Source organism: Bos grunniens, chromosome 22, assembly GCF_055505025.1.
Source record: "Bos grunniens cultivar Pamir isolate PY7600 chromosome 22, Bosgru_T2T1.0, whole genome shotgun sequence".
NCBI classification, from domain to species: domain Eukaryota; kingdom Metazoa; phylum Chordata; class Mammalia; order Artiodactyla; family Bovidae; genus Bos; species Bos grunniens.
The window spans coordinates 3,360,531-3,381,787 of NC_141186.1; the positions used below are offsets into that span (position 1 = coordinate 3,360,531).

The 21,257-nt window shown below is 40.9% G+C and overlaps 1 protein-coding gene and 1 pseudogene across 2 annotated transcripts in view; both read left to right on the plus strand.

Moving 5' to 3' along the window:
• Positions 1-21,257, plus strand: part of LOC147347933 (uncharacterized) — a 214,249-nt gene that overhangs the window by 70,231 nt on the left and 122,761 nt on the right. The gene's annotated exons all lie outside the window — the stretch shown is intronic.
• On the plus strand, positions 18,537-19,524 carry LOC147347934 (small ribosomal subunit protein uS2 pseudogene; annotated as a pseudogene).

Genomic DNA, 21,257 nt, shown 5'->3' on the forward strand with positions numbered 1-21,257 from the left:
TGTGTCTGGTTCATGGTGATGCATGGCAGAGGCCATCACAATATTGTAACATAGTTATCCTCAGGTTAAAATAAATTACATTTATTACTTTATTAGTTAAATTTATAAATAAATAAAATAAACCCCCCAATTAAATAAATTTTTAAAATAAATGAAAAGATAATAAATTGGAAAAAGTCAAATAAACTTAAAATAAAGAAGAGTACAGGGTGGAAAATAAAAATTCAGGCTTTAGAAAGAATGAGAGAAAAAAATTTGAGAAGTAACCCAAATAGCTAAAAGTTTCTCTGAATCAATAGTAATGAATAATAACTGATGATAAATGTTATAATAATCTAAACTGAAAGGTTTTGATAGGTGAGGATTAGATGTTTAGAGTATAAAAATCAAGGGAATGTGATTTGTGAAGGAATACAATTTTTTAGCATCTTGAAAGATGCCCCTGAATGATGTAAAGGTCTGAAGGCAAAAGTCTCAGAAGGTGCTTAGGGTCTGAAGTGTATATTAGAGCCAAAAAAATTATCTTAAAAAAAAAAAGAGAGAGATGAATACAGATTAGAGCAAGAGAATCAAGATTTAAATATATTTCCATGGAATAATTTTGGGGCAGTAACCCCTTTATTCACACCTGGTGGCTGTTTTCACCAAACAGAACACTCTTACATGCATATAATGGAGAATCCATTGGTGATATATAGGTACGCTCATTCTAACATAACCTACACCTGCTGATTATGCAGTGGTTTGTCTTGGTAACGGGATTTTATACTTCTGCCTTCTAGCCTAGTCCTACTTTTCTTGCCAGCTGTGGAAACACAAAGGAATGACTGAAACTTCCTGTAAAATTTATGAGATGGTCTTATTTTTATGATAAAAGACTTACCCTTCAACACACCCTCTGGTAAATTTTACATTTTCCTCAAATTAGGTTAAATCACAGCAGAAAACTAAAAAGCATGTTGTTATTCTCTTTAAATTCGATTCTAAGCAAGTTCACTGAGGTTTATGAAGTCCCCAGTGATGGTCTATATTATCCAGACTTTGAAATATCCCATGTGTGGTCAAAATGCGGCCAAGTATGTGGTTCTCAAATGCAGGTGGGGTGGGTTGCCCTTCCCCTTACACACTTCTGGTTGTCACAGCCACAGGAGTGGAGGCAGCTGGTGGAATCTAGTAGGTTGGGCCTGGGATGCTTGTAAACGTCATGTGATGGACAGGAACATTGCCCACAACAATTAGTTAGCCAGCCCAAATGCCACAGTGCCAGGGTGGAGAAGCCCATCTGTCCTGTGCAGTTCACTTCAGTTCAGTCGCTCAGTCATGTCTGACTCTTTGCGACCCCATGTACCGCAGCACGCCAGGCCTCCTTGTCCATCACCAACTCCTGGAGTTCACACAAACTCATGTCCATCAAGTCAGTGATGCCATCCAGCCATCTCATCCTCTGTCGTCCCCTTCTCTTCCTGCCCCCAATCCCTCCCAGCATCAGGGTCTTTTCCAATGAGTCATCTCTTCGCATGAGGTGGCCAGAGTATTAGAGTTTCAGCTTTAGCATCAGTCCTTCCAATGAACACCCAGGACTGATCTCCTTTAGGATGGACTGGTTGGATCTCCTTGCAGTCCAAGGGACTCTCAAGAGTCTGCTCCAACACCACAGTTCAAAAGCATCAATTCTTTGGCACTCAGCTTTCTTCACAGTCCAACTCTCACATCCATACATGACCACAGGAAAAACCATAGCCTTGACTAGATGAACCTTTATTGGCAAAGTAATATCTCTGCTTTTTAATATGCTATCTAGGTTAGTCATAACTTTCCTTCCAAGGAGTAAGCGTCTTTTAATTTCATGGCTGCAATCACCATCTGCAGTGATTTTGGAGCCCCCAAAAATAAAGTCTGACACTGTTTCCCTATCTATTTCCCATGAAGCGATGGGACCGGATGCCATGATCTTAGTTTTCTGAATGTTGAGCTTTAAGCCAACTTTTTCACTCTCCTCTTTCACTTTCATCAAGAGGCTCTTTAGTTCTTCACTTTCTGCCATAAGGGTGGGTCATCTGCATATCTGAGGTTATTGATATTTCTCCCGGCAATCTTGATTCAAGCTTGTGCTTCCTCCAACCCAGTGTTTCTCATGATGTACTCTGCATATAAGTTAAGTAAGCAGGGTGACAATACACAGCCTTGACGGACTCCTTTTCCTATTTGGAACCAGTCTGTTGTTCCATGTCCAGTTCTAACTGTTGCTTCCTGACCTGCATATAGGTTTCTCAAGAGGCAGGTCAGGTGGTCTGGTATTCCCATCTCTTGAAGAATTTTCCACAGTTTATTGTGATCCACAGAGTCAAAGGCTTTGGCATAGTCAATAAAGCAAAAGTAGATGTTTTTGTGGAACTCTCTTGCTTTTCTGATGATCCAGTGGATGTTGGCACAATGATCTCTGGTTCCTCTGCCTTTTCTAAAACCAGCTTGAACATCTGGAAGTTCACAGTTCACGTACTGCTGAAACCTGGCTTGGAGAATTTTGAGCATTACTTTACTAGCATGTGAGATGAGTGCAATTGTGCGGGAGTTTAAGCATTCTTTGGCATTGACTTTCTTTGGAATGAAAACTGACCTTTTCTAGTCCTGTGGCCACTGCTGAGTTTTCCAAATTTGATGGCACATTAAGTGCAGCACTTTCACAGCATCATCTTTCAGGATTTGAAAGAGCTCAACTGGAATTCCATCACCTCCACTAGCTTTGTTCGTAGTGATGCTTCCTAAGGCCCACTTGACTTCACATTCCAGGATGTCTGGCTCCAGGTGTGTGATCACACCATCATGATTATCTGGGTCATGAAGATCTTTTTTGTACAGTTCTTCTGTGTATTCTTGCCACCTCTTCTTAATATCTTCTGCTTCTGTTAGGTCCATACCATTTCTTTCCTTTATCGAGCCCATCTTTGCAGGAAATGTTTGCTTGGTATCTGTAATTTTCTTGAAGAGATCTCTAGTCTTTCTTATTCTGTTGTTTTCCTCTATGTCTGTCCTAGACCATTGCAAAAGAAAGTGCTCTGATGGGCGATGTAAATATATGAGGACTTCAGCATTGAATGGAGGGAGGAATATGTAGAAAAAGGTTAACTCACTTACGCAAGCTGAAACTCGCTTGCTTTTTCCACGCGTGCATGTGTACTCTGTGACTCAGTCGTGTCTCCTTGCGACCCCACGAACTGTGGTCGGTGAGGCTCCTCTGTCCGTGCGATTCTCCAGGCAAGAATACTGGAGAGGGTTGCCCTGTCCTCCTCCAGGGGACTTTTCCAACCCAGGGGTCAAACCTGCATCTCCTGCTTGACAGGAAGATTTTTTACCACTGGGCCACCTGGGAAGCTGATAATTGTACATCAGCATGCAAAAAAAAGATCACTTCCTTTTTATAAACTAAAAAATATAACTCACTTGTTTGAAATCATGTTAGACTTTTGGCCCCATTTTTTGATCTCAAGAGTTTCACCTCTATTCTTGGAATGCTATTCTTAGAACTCATGAACAAGAGATGAACCGGGACTAGGAAGTTTTAAAGTATACATATATTTTTGCTGAGTAAATGTCTTACCCTTTAGATCTTCATAAAATTCCTAGGAGCCTTTCTGAACAATCCAGTCTGTTTTCTGGACAAGAGGCCTTTGGGAGCAGTTTCCACCTTTTGTTTAAACCTCTCTCTCCATTTTTTTTCAGACGGCACTGTCTAGCCTCTAAGAACACACTTTCTTACATGTCTGCTCTGGCTTGAGTGCCTTGTTTTCTGTGCACAGAGAGACATGCCTACTGGAAGCATCTTTTTCCTCTCCCAATAGGTGAGGCTTATAAGCTGCAGGGTTCTTAGTCATGGTGTGTGAGTGTTGAACTTCACCTTGACGGCCGTGCTTTGCTTTCTGAATGGTGATCAAGGATCGTGTGGACATGCCCTTGTGCGGGCCCCTACCACTAGGTTTCTAGCTGCAGTTCTCCCAAGGCCTGCAGCCGGATGCACGAGTGCAAAGGACACGACCACTGCCCTGCGTCTGGTGCCTGCCTCTGGTGGCCTTGCCCTTCACCATCTTGTCTGTGCTGAGCATGTTTGGACCAGTGAGCTGGCCCTGGTCAATAGGAGAAGGTGTGGGACCATCGACCAAGCCATCCTTCCTGCTGGTTTTTGGACACTTGAATCTGGGATGACCATCACACCGTCTTTCTTTACATTTAATTTTTTATTAGAGCATAACTGATTTACAGTGCTGTGTTAGTCTCAGATATACACCCAAATGAGTCAGTTATATGTATAGATCTATCTATTCTTTTTCAGATTCTTTTGCCCATTAAAACTTCTGCCTGTTAAAAACTTAAGCTCGTTTGATGCATGTGTATGCATAGATGGATGTGGATTTTTTTTTTTACCAGAATAAGCAGCATAGTGTTATTCAGCTTATTTTACTTAAAATACAGTAATCATTAATTCATATCCTTGTGTAGTTTGGGTGACATTTATTTTGAAACAACAGATTCTTTATTAATGTCAATTTTTTAAGCTCTAGCAATGGGTAGGTTCTATTGTAATGAAACCTAATACAGTAGGTTGATTTCATTAATTACTCCAAATCTTCGCCTTTGCCTGCAACTACACAATCTTCATGCAACTTTCTACTAGTTACCGTATCTATACCTAGACTCCTTGTGAAAATTCAGCCTTATAGAGTTATCATTTATATACAGTAAAAGTCACCCATTTAAAAATGAATAGGCCGTTACAGAGTACAGTGTTCCCTGTACGCTGCAGTTCAGTTCAGCTCAGTTGCTCAGTTGTGTCTGACTCTGCGACTCCATGGACTGCAGCATGCCAGGCTTCCCTGTCCATCACCAACTCCTGGAGCTTGCAAAAACTCACATCCATTGAGTTGGTGATGCCATCCAACAATCTCATCCTCTGTCATCTCCTTCTCCTCCTGCCTTCAATCCTTCCCAGCATCAGAGTCTTTTCAAATGAGTCAGTTCTTCTCATCAGGTGGCCAAAGTATTAGAATTTCAGCTTCAGCATCAGTCCTTCCAATGAATATTCAGGACTGATCTCCTTTAGTATGGACTGGTTGGATTTCCTTGCAGTCCAAGGGACTCTCAAGAGTCTTCTTCAACACCACAGTTCAAAAGCATCAATTCTTTGGTGCTCAGCTTTCTTTATAGTCCAGTTTCACATCCATTCATGACTACTGGAAAAACCATAGCCTTGACTGGATGGACCTTTGTTAGCAAAGTAATGTTTCTGCTTTTTAATATGCTGTCTAGGTTGGTCATAACTTTTCTTTCAAGAAGCATGTCTTTTAATTTCATGGCTGAAATTACCATCTGCAGGGATTTTGGAGCCCAAAATAAAGTCTGTCACTGTTTCCATTGTTTCCCCATCTATTTGCCATGAAGTGATGGGACCAGATGCCATGATCTTCGTTTTCTGAATGTTGAGCTTTAAGCCAGCTTTTTGACTCTCCTCTTTCACTTTCATCAAGAGGCTCTTTAGTTCTTCTTCACTTTCTGCCATAAGGATGGTGTCATCTACATATCTAAGATTACTGATATTTCTCCCAGCAATCTTGATTCCAGCTTGTGCTTCATCCAGCTCAGCATTTCTCATTATATACTCTGCATATAAGTTAAATATATGGGGCAACATACAGCCTTGACGAATATACAGGATTACAATATACAGCCTTGACGAATATACAGGATGACAATATACAGCCTTGACATACTCCTTTCTTGTTGATTATCTCTAGTGGTGTGTATAGTTTAATCCCAACTCACTAATTTATCCCTCCCTCCACTTTCCCCTTTGGTAGCCATAAATTTGTTTCTGTGAGTCTTTTTCTTTTGTCTAAATAATTCACTTGTATTATTTTGTTAGATTCCACATGTAAATGATACATGATGTTTGTCTTTCTGGCTCACTTACTTTGTGTAGTATAATCATCTCTAGCTGCATCCATGTTGCTGCAAATGGCATTGTTTCATTCTTTTTCATGTTTAGGTAATATTCCATTGTATGTATGTACCACATCTTCTTTACCTGTTTGTCTGGTGGTGTACATTCAGGTTGCTTCCCACTCCCTTTTTGATAGATACCTGTAACGGTCTTTCTTTCTGGCAACATGATCTAGCTGTTAGTCTGTGTTTGTGTGTTTTCCGATGATTCCCTCCTGGTTTACCAAGAATCTCCAAGCGCTCGGTCCTCATTGCAATCTGATTTTTGCCCCTGTATCAGTTGTGTCACTTGGAGGAAGCCTTTTCATTGACACTTGACCAGATTCTAGCGTGCCTCTTGAGCTTGCGACAGATCTCCTACTGGGACACTTCCTAAACACTTCAAATGTATTATTTCTTTAGAATTTAGGAGGAATATGTGTTTATTCTAGATAAATATTGGACAATACTTAGGTAATATAAAGGTTGGAAATTGCTTATAATTTTATACTACTGCCTGTTAAAAATTTAGGCACATTGTTTTATGCATGTCTGTGCACAGATGGATGTGGTGTGTTTTTTTTTTTTTTTTACCAGAATAAAGAGCATAGTATTATTCAGTTTATTTTACTTAAAGTATAGTAATCATTAATTCATATCCTTATGTAGTTTGGGTGACATTTAATTTGAAGCAACAGATTATTTATTAATGGCAAATTTTTAAGCTCTGGCAGTGGGTAGGTTCTATTATAATCAAACCTAACACAGTAGGTTGATTTCATTAATTACTCCCATTCTTCACCCTTGCTTGCATCTACAAAATCTTCCATGCAACTTTCCACTTGCCACTCTAATGGGAAGCCCTGTCTATACCTAGACTCCTTTTGAAAAATCAGCTTTATAAAGTTATCATTTATATACAATGAAATTCACTCATTTAAAAATGTATAGTCTTATCAGTGTGTTTAATGTACACAGTTGTATAACTCCCACCACAATCAAGATACAGAACTTTCCTATCGCTGAAATATACTCCGCCCCTTTGCAATCACTTTCCTTTGCATTGGTGACATTTTTAATGGCTGCTTACTGTTAACACGTAGCTGGCACACACACATACATTCCTTTACAGTTGCTTTTTTCTGTGTTTACACCTGTCTCATCTACCATTTTGATAGGCCCTTAGATGTATGTGCACACCTCTGGTGGCTTATCTCAGAGGATAAAATCTTAGACATGGAAATGATTAGTAAAAGGCCTTTTGATACGTGTTGCCAACAACCTCCAAAACATGTTTGCCACTTACTTCATTTTCTTATTCTGAATTGCCTGACACTTCTAACCTTCATCTTTCTTTTTTTCCCCCAATCTTCCTTTCAATGAGGTTTCTTTAAACTCTCAGTATTAAGGGTGTTATGTTAGAGAAGTAGCAACTATAACAATTTGAAAAGTATTTTAATTGGGAATGATTGCTGAATTTTATCAGTTGCCTTTGGGGTATCTGTCTGTGTTATCATATCATTTCTATCACTTGGTTTATCCACCTGAGGGATCATGTTCGTGAGTCATCCTTGCCTTCCTTGCCCTTTGGGTTTCCAAGGCTTCTCCTCCTTTGGGAGGGTATAGGCCTCCTATGAGTGAGAAGGGAGGTGCAGCGATGCTCTAGGCGTGGGGACTTACGGAAGAGGGCCCACGCACTGCATCCTTGCTCAGCTGGCTGTTCTCAAAGCTCATGGTCCCCAAGTTCATTGATGGCACCTGGAGTGTGTTTCCTGATAAGGATCTACGGCCTGAATGCTGTGGATAGAAGGAGGATGACTTCATTCCAAGAGGCATTTCTTGGGACTTTCTTACTCACTTTCTCACTGGAGCCTTATACTTGAGAGATGCTGGTGACACATTTTAGCACTTTCTCAAATTCTAGTTACACTGCACCACTTTCTCAGGAAGCTAGGTTAATGACCAATTTTGCTATCTTCTTTTAGCTCCAAGGAGATCATTTATGGGACTGGGACTTACCTGTAGTTCAAATGGTAAAGAATCTGCCTGCGAGGCAGGAGATCAGGATTCGATCCCTGGATTGGGACGTTCCTCTGGAGAAGGGCATGGCAACCCACTCCAGTATTCTTGCCTAGAGAATTCCGTGGACGGAAAAGCCTGGAGGGCTACAGTCTGTGGGGTTGCACAGAGTCAGATACGACTAACACACATGCCTTCAGGTTTATGCTAGAAACGTGGGACCAGAGCCTGGTGTTGGTGTTATTATGATAATGATGATGTATCATTCATTGTTGATTTGATTTTGCTGCTTTTCTTTTTTTGTTGTTGTTATTCATCTATTTTTTATTGAAGTGTAATTGATTTACTTTATTTTTTAATATAAATTTATTTTAATTGGAGGTTAATTACTTTACAATATTGTATTGGTTTACTTTAAAGTAATGCTCAAAATTCTCCAAGACAGGTTTCAGCAATACGTGAACTGTGAACTTCCAGATGTTCAAGCTGGTTTTAGAAAAGGCAGAGGAACCAGAGATCAAATTGCCAACATCCGCTGGATCATGGAAAAAGCAAGAGAGTTCCAGAAAAACATCTATTTCTGCTTTATTGACTATGCCAAAGCCTTTGACTGTGTGGATCACAATCAACTGTCGAAAATTCTGAAAGCGATGAGAATACCAGACCACCTGACCGGCCTCTTGAGAAACCTATATGCAGGTCAGGAAGCAACAGTTAGAACTGGACATGGAACAATAGACTGGTTCCAAATAGGAAAAGGAGTACATCAAGGCTGTATATTGTCATTCTGCTTATTTAACTTATATGCAGAGTACATCATGAGAAACACTGGGCTGGAGGAAGCACAAGCTGGAATCAAGATTGCTGGGAGAAATATCAATAACCTCAGATATGCAGATGACACCACCCTTATGGCAGAAAGTGAAGAGGAACTAAAAAGCCTCTTGATGAAAGTGAAAGAGGAGAGTGAAAAAGTTGGCTTAAAGCTCAACATTCAGAAAACGAAGATCATGGCATCTGGTCCCATCACTTCATGGCAAATAGATGGGGAAACAGTGGAAACAGTGTCAGACTTTATTTTTTGGGGCTCCAAAATTACTGCAGATGGTGATTGCAGCCATGAAATTAAAAGACGCTTACTCCTTGGAAGGAAAGTTATGACTAACCTAGATAGCATATTAAAAAGCAGAGATATTACTTTGCCAATAAAGGTCCATCTAGTCAAGGCTATGGTTTTTCCAGTGGTCATGTATGGATGTGAGAGTTGGACTGTGAAGAAAGCTGAGTGCCAAAGAATTGATGCTTTTGAACTGTGGTATTGGAGAAGACTCTTGAGAGTCCCTTGGACTGCAAGGAGATCCAACCAGTCCATTCTAAAGGAAACCAGTCCTGGATGTTTGTTGGAAGGACTGATGCTAAAGCTGAAACTCAAATACTTGGGCTACCTCATGCGAAGAGTTGACTCATTGGAAAAGACCCTGATGCTGGGAGGGATTGAAGGCAGGAGGAGAAGGGAACGACAGAGGATGAGATGGCTGGATGGCATCACCGACTTGATGCACATGAGTTTGGATGAACTCCAGGAGTTAGTGATGGACAGGGAGACCTGGTGTGTTGCGATTCATGGGGTGGCAAAGAGCCGGACACGACTGATTGACTGAACTGAACTGAATTGATTTACGGTGTTGTATTAATTGATTTTATTCATTTTCATCACTGATTAGGAGAATGATTTTATAAGCCTATATGTATGTGTGGGACAGCCCAGTACACTTGGATAAAGTTATAAGGAAAAAAAAATACTGTGTTTCTTGTGCAGTCTCAAACATGTATGGGATAATGCAAAAGCCTTTTAAAACTCTTTCTGTTGTAAGTTTTTAGAATTCACTGATATGGAGATAAAATTGTAATATATCTGAATGGGGGCTTCCCAGGTGGCACAGCGGTTAAAAATCCATCTTCCAATGCAGAAGACACAAGAGATGTGGGTTTGATCCCTGGGGTTGGGGAGATTCTCCTAGAGTAGCAAATGGCAACCCACTGTAGTGTTCTTGTCTGAAAAATTCCATGCACAGAAGAGCCTGGGGGGCCACATTCCATGGGGTCACTGAGCTGGACACAACTGAGCGACTGAGCACACACACCATATATCTGAATAGAGCCATTAGTACATGACGATGAATGTGCTATCATGCTAATCCATACTGGCACTATCTGAAACGGTTTAATTTCAGTTCAATTTAAAAGCGATGATTTCAATTATTTCAATCACTATCTGAGGCTGGATATAATTTTGTGAAAACTAGATTTAAATATTACATGATTTGCCTTCTTAAAAGTATAAAAAGAATAAAATTGATGACAGGATTTAGAACTTTCTGTAAACTAGTCTGTGTGCAGTTCTGAATTTTAATCTGAGTTCATAGTAGAAATTTGGTGTCCATGGTTGGCATATGCCCAGAGATTTCAGTAGTTCCAGGCATCTTCATAAATCTATGAAAATGTACATGGGAAATCTTGTGAGTGCATGCAGTGAACTTTTAGACACGTGTTCCTTTGTGGTGAAAAAAATATCATTTGAAACCTATGTTTAAACAGTTAAACACAGGAAGCAAAAACCACTGTGATGTAATGAAAAGCAAATCTGAGTGTTTGGAACATCTTCAGCACATCCCAGGCAGTAGAAGTTATCAAACAAGGCGTGATCTGAGGACAGTCTCTGTGGATGTGGGGGAAATAGCTGAATGTGACAGTGAACACAGGTTTCAACAGTCAGCTTCACTAAAGCCCGTTATTTGCCGTAGTCCTCAGGGAGTTTGATCACACTTCTGATAATGCTTGTGACTCTGTGTTTCAGAACTGCTCTAAAGGTGAGAAACCATTCACAAAGTACTCATTTTAACCCACAAGCTTTAAGTGGTGTCATAATGGATAGATCGCCTCATTCAGAGAAATACTGAGAAGTGTATATTTTGATTGAAGTATAAGCAGCAACTGTTTCAAGTTTCTTAAGGTGGTAATCTCACATAATGTCATCCTCCCCAGTGTGATAGTGTGGGAGCTGAAGTTTGAACACCTCCTTTTCTACCTTCAATGAATATATTGCTGTAAAGAGGTGTATAAATTACAGTTAAAATTGGTTGAATCGGTTTAGATCTATTAGAGGATCTCACCGTGTGAAAGAATCCATTTGGGAAAGACTTTATGGACTGACGCGTCATCTCCTAGTTTATAATGTTTCTGTGTGGATTTCTCAAACTTGTTTAAAATGTGCATTTGTGGTTAACCACTCTGACATCTCTGCATATAAGTTAAATAAGCAGGGTGACAGTATACAGCCTTGATGGATTCCTTTTCCTATTTGGAACCAATCTGTTATTCCATGTCCAGTTCTAAGTGTTGCTTCCTGACCTGCATATAGGTTTCTCAAGAGGCAGGTCAGGTGGTCTGGTATTCCCATCTCTTTCAGAATTTTCCACAGTTTCCACACAGTCAAAGGCTTTGGCATAGTCAATAAAGCAGAAATGCTTATTTAACTTATATGCAGATTACATCATGAGAAACGCTGGGCTGGAGGAAGCACAAGCTGGAATCAAGATTGCCGGGAGAAATATCAATAACCTCAGCTATGCAGATGACACCACCCTTATGGCAGAAAGTGAAGAGGAACTCAAAAGCCTCTTGATGAAAGGGAAAGAGGAGAGTGAAAAAGTTGGCTTAAAGCTCAACATTCAGAAAACGAAGATCATGGCATCTGGTCCCATCACTTCATGGGAAATAGATAGGGAAACAGTGGAAACAGTGTCAGACTTTATTTTTGGGGGCTCCAAAATCATTGCAGATGGTGATTTCAGCCATGAAATTAAAAGACGCTTACTCCTTGGAAGGAAAGTTATCACCAACCTAGATAGCATATTGAAAAGCAGAGACATTACTTTGCCAACAAAGGATCGTCTAGTCAAGGCTATGGTTTTTCCAGTGGTCATGTATGGATGTGAGAGTTGGACTGTGAAGAAAGCTGAGCACCGAAGAATTGATGCTTTTGAACTGTGGTGTTGGAGCAGACTCTTGAGAGTCCCTTGGACTGCAAGGAGATCCAACCAGTCCATTCTGAAGGAGATCAGCCCTGGGATTTCTTTGGAAGGAATGATGCTAAAGCTGAAACTTCAGTACTTTGGCCACCTCATGCGAAGAGTTGACTCATTGGAAAAGACCCTGATGTTGGGAGGGATTGGGGTCAGGAGGAGAAGGGGACGACAGAGGATGAGATGGCTGGATGGCATCACTGACTCGATGGATGTGAGTCTGAGTGAACTCCGGGAGTTGGTGATGGACAGCGAGGCCTGGCGTGCTGCGGTTCATGGGATCGCAGAGTCGGACATGACTGAGCGACTGAACTGAACTGAACTGAACTCTGACATCGTGACGTGACTTACCCTTGTAAAGTGAAAGCGAAACTGAACATGAAGTTAGCAGTTTAGGAGAGGGAACAGATTCCTCCCTATGTATTTTATTTTTGTCTGATTTTTTATTTTTTCAAGATTACATGTAACTTTAAAGTCACTCAGTTGTGCAGAACTCATCGTTCAAACAGTAGCCCTCTCCACTCCATTCCCGGACCCCGGAGCAGCTGCGTCCAGCTTTTGGAGCTCTTTCTTCTGTTTTACCTCTATATTTCCAAAAATCAAGTTTGTACTCCCATTTCTTTTTTTAAATGCCACTGAGGTGGAGTTGATTTTCAACATTGTGCTTATATCAAACAGAACCGAAGTGACTTAGCATGCATGCACACACGCATATATATATCAGATCATGCCTTCTTTTCAAAATATCCTTTTCTGTTATGGCTTATCACAGGATGTTGAATATAGTTCCCTATGCTATACAGTAGGACCTTGTTGTTTATCCATCCTATACATAACAGTTTGCATCTGCTAATCCCAAACTCCCAGTCCTGCCCTTCCCCACTCTGCTCCCCACTGGCAACCACAACTCTCCTCTCTGTGTCTGTGTGTCTATTTCTGTGCATTGATGGGTTTGTTTGTGTCATATTCTAGATTCTACATGTAAGTGATATCGTATGGTATTTGTCTTTCTCTAACTTACTTCGTTTAATATGATCATGTCTAGGTCTATGTATGTTGCTGCAAATGGCATTATTTCATTTTTTTATGGCTGAATAGTATTCCTTTGTGTGTGTGTGTGTGTGTGTGTGTGTGTGTGTGTGTGTATACCACATCTTTATCTATTCATCTTTCGGTGTACACTCCCATCTCTTGATGTAGTTTTTAGTTTGGGGTATTATCTACTGAGGGATTCCCTGGTGGTCCAGTGGCTAAGATTCTGAGCTCCCAATGCAGGGGGCCTGGGTTCGATCCCTGGTCAGGGAACTAGATCCCACATGCTGCAGCTAAGACCCAGCGCAACCAAATAAATATATATTTGCGCTTCCCTGGTAGCTTAGACCGTAAAGAATCTGCCTGCAATGCAGGAGACCCAAGTCTGATCTCTGAGGTGGAAAGATCTTCTGGAGAAGGAAATGACAACCCACTCCAGTATTCATGCCTGGAGAATCCGCGGACAGAGGAGCCTAGAGGGCTACCATCCATAGGGTCACAAAGAGCTGGACATGACTGAGTGACTAACACCTTCACTTTCATTATCTATATTGATGTTCTCCTTTGGAAAATAAGGATTTAGCTCTTTCCTTCACCCCAAGTCAGACACTTCTCCTACTACAGGTGTGTCATGATGTTTCTGAGAGCCAGCATTTAGCCCTATAATATTTGATTATGTAAGTGTGATAGGATATTAAATTCTATTTCACCCAAGTTGCTAGGTAGCAAAAGACAGAAAATTCTACTTCAGCTGTAAGACTGAAATGAGTGTCTGCAGACCAGCTGTGCAGGGCAGTGAAGAATAAAATGTTTCCAGGGGATGCTGCAGTGAGAAAGTAAAGATCCAATTAAATGGGAGGATAAAGCCCAAGTTTGGTGGGGTCTGGACTTCCCTGTGGCTCAGATGGTATAAAATCTGCCCTCAATGTGGGAGATCTGGGTTCAATCCCTGGCTCAGAAAAATCCCCTGGAGAAGTGAATGGCAACCCATTTCAGTATTCTTGCCTGGAAAATCCCATGGACAGAGGAGCCTGGTGGCCTACAGTCCATGGGGTTGTAAGGAGTTGGACACCACTGGCCGAGTTTCACTTTGATGGGGTTAAGACTGCATAGGTGTGTTCTGTGAATATTTGGGGCTCCAAGAGGTGGGCAGGCCTGGAGCTCTTGTTACTCCTGCCAAGAAGATGCCCTTGGGTGTGTGAGATAGGGTGAAAGCATAAAGGATTTGATGGAGGGAGCCTGGGTGATCTGGTTGTTTTTTGGATTTCAGCCATTTCCTTGTTCTCTACCTACCAACATCTTTCATTCATAACCATTGTCCCCCATCCTGAGTCATTTGGGAGCTCATGATACAATCCTCTTGGAGAAGGTTTCCTCACTGCTGAAACATTTCCTCTGGTCTGCTCATTTCGGTTCTTCTCCCGCTTTCAAAATTTAATTGTTGTTCTTCTCTTCTTTTGTTTTGTTTGCCTTAAATCTTTTTCTCCTGTTATGATTTGTGGGATTTTGAGCCAGAGTGGTGATTAGAAAACCTATGTGTTCTATAGGCAGTATTAGCTAGAATCTCAAAATTTATTCAAACCTAAAGGTGTGTGAAGGCAGTCCATTGTGTGAGAAGGCAAATATGTAATTACTTAACTCTTTTGAGAAAACAGAAATATTTGAACATTTGTACTTTTCTCTTTTGTTCTGTCCTTGACCTTGAGCTGGCTGTTTCGTCCTTCCCGAAGGTTGGAGGGAAGCTGAATGATTGTATCCTGAGTGGGCAGCCACGCTCTTCAGTGAAGACAGTGCCATCCTAAACAGTGGTCACCATGAAGTAATATCACATGTTATTCTGGTACAAATTCAGCTATACAAATTCAACAGAAGTAGAACTTACAAAAGATGTCCCTTTTCCCCATGGGGTTCCATGTATGCCCTCCTTCAAAGATTTTTTAAAACACAAAACAAAATGAAACCTAAAAGAATCAATTCTTGGCTTTTGTGCTTTCAAGGAAATAAGTGCAAGACATTTATAGATGAATTAAGAGATTCTTCAAGGGTCATTTTGTCTGGGCTTAATTTTTGTTTTAAAATATCATCTTAGGCCTTATTTGTCTACTGTAATCATCTTAGTTTACTGCTCAGAACCAAAAGTTTGAATGTTTCCTTGTCCTGAGGCTGTATGGTATTATGAAAGAAGTTGAGTCTTGTAATTCATACAACCTTGGGTTCAAGTTCTAGTTATACCCTAGTGGACAGATGATACAGATTTCCTGAATCTTTGATTTACTTGCCTCTGAAGAAAGCTGAGCCCTGAAGAATTGATGCTTTTGAACTGTGGTGTTGGAGAAGACTCTTGAGAGTCCCTTGGACTGCAAGGAGATCCAACCAGTCCATCCTAAAGGAGATCAACCCTGGGTGTTCTTTGGAAGGAATGATGCTAAAGCTGAAACTCCAATACTTTGGCCACCTCGTGCGAAGAGTTGACTCATTGGAAAAGACTCTGATGCTGGGAGGGATTGGGGTCAGGAGGAAAAGGGGACGACAGAGGATGAGATGGCTGGATGGCATCACCGACTTGATGGATGTGAGTCTTGAGTGAACTCCTGGAGATGGTTATGGGCAGGGAGGCCTGGTGTGCTGCAATTCATGGGGTGGCAAAGAGCTGGGCGCGACTGAGCGACTGAACTGAACTGAACTGAGGGCGTCATTGGTGGCTCAGATGGTAAAGAATCCACCTGCAATGTGGGAGACCTGGGTTTGATCCCTGGGTTGGAAAGATCCCCTGGAGGAGGCCAAGGCAACCCACTCCAGTATTCTTGCCTGGAGAATCCCCATGGACAGAGGAGCCTGGCGGGCTACAGTCCATGGGGTCACAAAGAGTTGAAAACGACTGAGTGACTAAGCACAGCACAGCATAGCACAGGTTGATTACAGTTGGATCTTCCTGACTCAGGGACTGAACCCAGGTTTCCCACATTGCAAGCAGATTCTTTACCATCTGGGCCACCAGGGAAGCCTCTGATTACAGTTATAAGCTGCTTAAGCACTGTGAAGTGCTACAAAAATAGTAGATTCTTAAAAGATTAATTTGTTGGACCTATAGCTGAAAGATCACTTATTATTTTTCATGGATCATGTATCTCATTATTTTCAGGATTTTGATGTAGGCCCAAGAATATTAGTTCATATTTGTTACTTCATATCATTCTAAAATTTTATAGGTGTTGATTTGTTTAATTCTCAGAAACACTCTGAGTTAGTTACAGTTTATCATCCTTATTTGTTTCAATGAACAACTTTTAAAATAGTCATTATTTATTTATTTGGCAGGACTGGGTAGGTCTTAGTTGCAGCATACAGGATTTTTTTTTTTAGTTGCAACATGCAAATTCTTGGTTGCAGCACATGGAATCTAATTTCCCAACCAGGGATCAAACCCAGGTCCCTTGCATTGGGAGCATGGAGTCTTAGCCACCGGTCCACCAGGGAAGTCCATGTCATCCTTACTTTAGAGATAAGTAAAATGAAGTCCAGAGAGGTTATATAACTTACCCAAGGTCACTACACTGCTAAGATTAGAGGTAGAATTTGAATGCAAAATAATCATAGCATTTCCCAGGGTGATTTAAGGGAAAAGATGAGCTCTACCTTTTTCTTATGGAAACTGTGGAAAATTTGTACTTCTCATGTTAGCTTAATGGAAAACTTATAAGAAAGTTCTTCTGGGAAGAATTTGAAATACATAGCTTGCATTCTGGGTTTATAAATTAAGGAAAACTAACTCAAATCTAGTTTAGTCAAAGGAGGGATTTATGGGAACTCAAAGAGTGGCTCAGACAGTAAAGAATCTGCCTGCAATGCAGGAGATCTGGGTTTGTTCCTTGGGTCGGGAAGATTCCCTGGAGAAGGGAATGACAACCCACTTCAGTATTCCTGCCTGGAGAATCCCATGGACGAGGAACCTGGCAGACTACAGTCCATGGGGTTCCAAAAAGTTGGATACGACTGAGTGACTATCGCTTTCACTTTGGAAGCATGGTTAGCCCAGCAAACTGTAGGAAGGGCAGCAGTGCAGCTGCTCAGGAGCTGCTGGCACCAGGGAACCGGGGCCCACCTGAACTGACCTCCATGCTTCCTTTATATGCACACTGACAGTTATGTTTCTGTCTGTAGACAGTAATCCTGTTCAGTGCAAAAATCAGTGCTGTTGGAGACCCAGGTTTAACATTTGTAAGCCTTTAGGCATGTGAGAGGACTGGTTTTTCTTTCTAGGTTCGGTTTAAAAAATCCCAGGAAGGAATTTGAAGAGTTAACAGTAGCCTGAGGGTCAGGGCATGAAGAAGGTAGCTTTTCCTGAGGCATCCTTATAGACTTGGTGTTATGGAGGCAGGTGAGTGAGTTAGGCGTGCTTTTGGCTGCAGGGGACATAGCAATATAAACTAATGGAGGCTCAGCACTTATTCACTGTTGCAGCACAAATCTGGACTTAGGGTTGAACCTTTATTTCAAAGACAGCATTAGTGGCCTTCTGTCTTCTCATTCTGTCTTTCCTATATGGGCTTTTCATGTTCTTGCTTGTTTTCTCTCCTTCATAAGATTGCTGCCAACAAGGTCCAAGGTTCATGTACGTATTCAAGACAAGAAGAGAAGTGTTTGCGTTGTTAGCGGAGTTGCTTCTTCTCCTATCTCTTTCACCTCCTTGGTTAAATTTATTCCTAAACATTTTATTCTTTTTGATATTATTGTAAATGGGATCGCTTTCTTAATTTCTTTCTCAGATAGCTTGTTTTCAGTGTATAGAAACACAACTGATTTCTATATGTTGTATTTGCATCCTGCAACTTGACTGAGTTTATTAATTTTAACCAATATTTAGTGGTGTCTCCAGGGTTTTCTATATATGAGATCATGTATTCGATAGCCAAGACACAATTGTACTTCTTCCTTTCTGAAATGAATACCTTTTTATTTATTTTTCTTGCCTAATTGTTCTGTCTAGGACTTTCTCTACCATATTGAATAGAAACAAAGAGAGCAGGTACCCTGAGATCAAGTTTTGATCTTAAAGGAAAAGCTTTGAGCTTTTCACCATTGAGTATGATGTTAGATGTGGGCCTATTATTACATTTCTTTTATTAAGTTGTGGTACAATCCCTTTTTATCTAATTAATTGAGAATTTTTTACTACAAAATGATGCTCAATTTTGCCAAATACTTTCTCTGCAGTGATTGCGATTATGTGATTTTTATCCTTCACTTTGTTAATGTATTGTATCAACATTTATTCATTTGTATATGTTGAACCATCCTTGCATTCCAGGGATAAATCCCATTTGATTATGATATGTGATCTTTTGATGTGCTGCTGAAAAGACATTATTAATTAGCTAAAGTAATAGTCACTCCCACCTTTCCATGCTACCCAGACAGGGGTCCATACAGAGTTATTCTGGATTCCCCCTTGTAACTTAAAGGGGAGGAGTCCCTAATGTCCTGCAAATGAAGGAACAGGATGTCCTCAAATTCCCTGCAGCAGGAACCCACTTATGTGGCACCTACCTTGACTCCCAAATGGAACAGTACATCTACAAGAGGAAGCATGGTGGCATCTCCATCATGAATCTGAAGAGAACCTGGGAGGAACTTCTGTTAGCAGCTTGTGCCATTTTTGCCAATGAAAATCCAGCTGGTGACCGTGTCATATCCTCCAGGATGCTGCTGCTACTGGAGCTACTCCTTTTGCTGGCTGCTTCATCCCTGGAACCTTCACTACCCAGATTCAGACAGCCTACCAGGAGCCAAGGCTTCTGGTAGTTACTGATCCCAGGGCTGCCCACCAGCCTCTCACAGAAACCTCCCTGTTAGCCTGCCTACCTACTACTGTGTAACTCCGACTTTCCTCGGCACTCCCTGGACATTGCCATCCCATGCAACAACAAGGGAACGCCCTCAGGGGGGCTGATGTGGGTGGATGCTCGCCTGGGAAGTTCTGCACATGTGTGGCACCATGTTTCATGAACACCCATGGGAGGTCATGCCTGATCTCTGCTTCTACAGAGATCCTGAAGAGACTGAAAGGGAAGAGCAGGCGGCAGCTGAGAAGGCAGTGACCGATGAGGAATTTCAGGGTTAATGCACTGCTCCAGCTCTGAGGTGTACTCAAACGGAGGTAGCAGATTGGTCTTTAGCCATGCAGCGCTCTCTGTGCCTGAAGAAAGCAATGTTGAAAGGAAAAAAAAAAAATGAGAAGGCACAAAGAAAGAAAAAGCTATCACATACTCATAGTTTGGAAGAATTAATATTGTTAAAATGTCCATACTGCCCAGAGTGATTTGCAGATTCAACTCAACCTCTATCAAAATTCTAATTGCATTTTTCACAGAAATAGGAAAATGGTCTTAAGATTTATACAGAACCACAAAAATACCCCACATAGCTAAAGCAATCTTGATTAAGAACAAAGCTGGATGTATCATATGTCCTGATTTCAAACTGTATTAGAGGTCTGTAGTAATCAAGATAGTATGGTATTGTCACAAAAACAGACAGATAGATCAGTGAAACAGAATCAAGACCCCAGATATATACCCTTGCAGATACAGTCAACTGACTTTGAACAAAATTATCAGGAGTACCCAATATGAAAAGTAATAATCTCTTCAATAAGTAGTGTTGGAAAGCTGAATATCCACAGGTAAAAAAATAAAATTGGACCTTCATCTCACACGATACACAAAAGTCAACTCAAAATGGATTAAAAGACTTAAAATGTAGGCTCTGAATCTATAAAACTCTTGGAAGAAAACATTGGGGAATATCTCCTTGACATTGGTCTTGGCAGTGATTTGTTTGGATGTAACACCCAAAACACAGACAACAGAAGCAAAAATAAACAAGTGTTTCTACATGGCAGAAGAATCAGTCAGGATGAAAAGGCGACCTATGGAATGGGAGAAAATGTTTGAAACCACGTATCTGATAAAATGTTAATATTACTCTTACACCTAAATAGCAAAAACAAACAAACAAAACCCGAAACCCAATTAAAAAATAGGCAAAGGATCTGTTTAGACTTTTCCCAAAGAAGAGACACAGTTGGCTAACAGATACAACCAAAGGTGCTCAACATCATTAATCATCAAGGAAATACAAATCACACCTTTTAGGATGGCATTTATCAAAAAGACTAGAAATAACAAGTCTTGGCAAGGATAGAAAAAAGAATCCCTTTTGCAGTGTTGATGAGAATGTGAATTGGTACAGCCAGTGTGAATTGGTTACCAATGAGAAACAGTATGGAGGTTCTGCAAAAAAAATTTTTTAAAGAACTACCATACAATCCAGCAATTCTACTTCTGGGTCTGTATCCAGAGGAAAGAAAATCACTACCTCAAAGAAATGTCTGCTCTCACATGTCCATCGCAGCACTACTGACAATAGCCAAGATATGGAAACAATCTAAGTGTCAGTCGATGGATGAATATATAAAGGCAATATGATGTGATACACACACACACACACACACACACAATGGGATATTGTAGTCTGAGAAGAAATTTGTTCCATTAATGACAACATGGATGAACCTGGAGAACATTATACCCAGTGAAATAAGCCAGACAGAGAAAGACAAATATTGCATGATCTTGTAAGTAAAGTTTTACCGAAAAAAGAAAAGAAAGGCCAAACTCACAGTAACAGAGAGTAGAATGATGGTTCCTAGAGGCTGGGGCACAGGGGGAAATGGTAGACTTTTTATTGTAAAGGAGAAAGAAAGTGGAATGGGGGTTGCCAGTGGCTGGGTGGAGGGGGGTGAGAGTTATTGCTGAATGGGAACAAAATTTCTGTTTTGCAAGATGAAAGGAATCTGGAGATGCATGGTTGTGGTGTTTGCACAATAATATGAATGTACTTAATATCACTGACATGTACACTTAAAAATGACTAGGAGGGCCCATTGTAAGCCCCAAAAAGAAAAAGGAAAAAAAAAAAAAAAGGAGAAGAGGTGGGTAAACTTGTCCATTGCCACTAGCCTGAGAAGAAGGGTATTAGGCAGAAGTTCCCATAGATGTATAATGTGACCATAGATATAATCAGCCTAATATAGAAAAAGTCCTGGGCCTAGACCTAAACAGCTGGGAACTGGCCTCAGGGAGCTGCCAA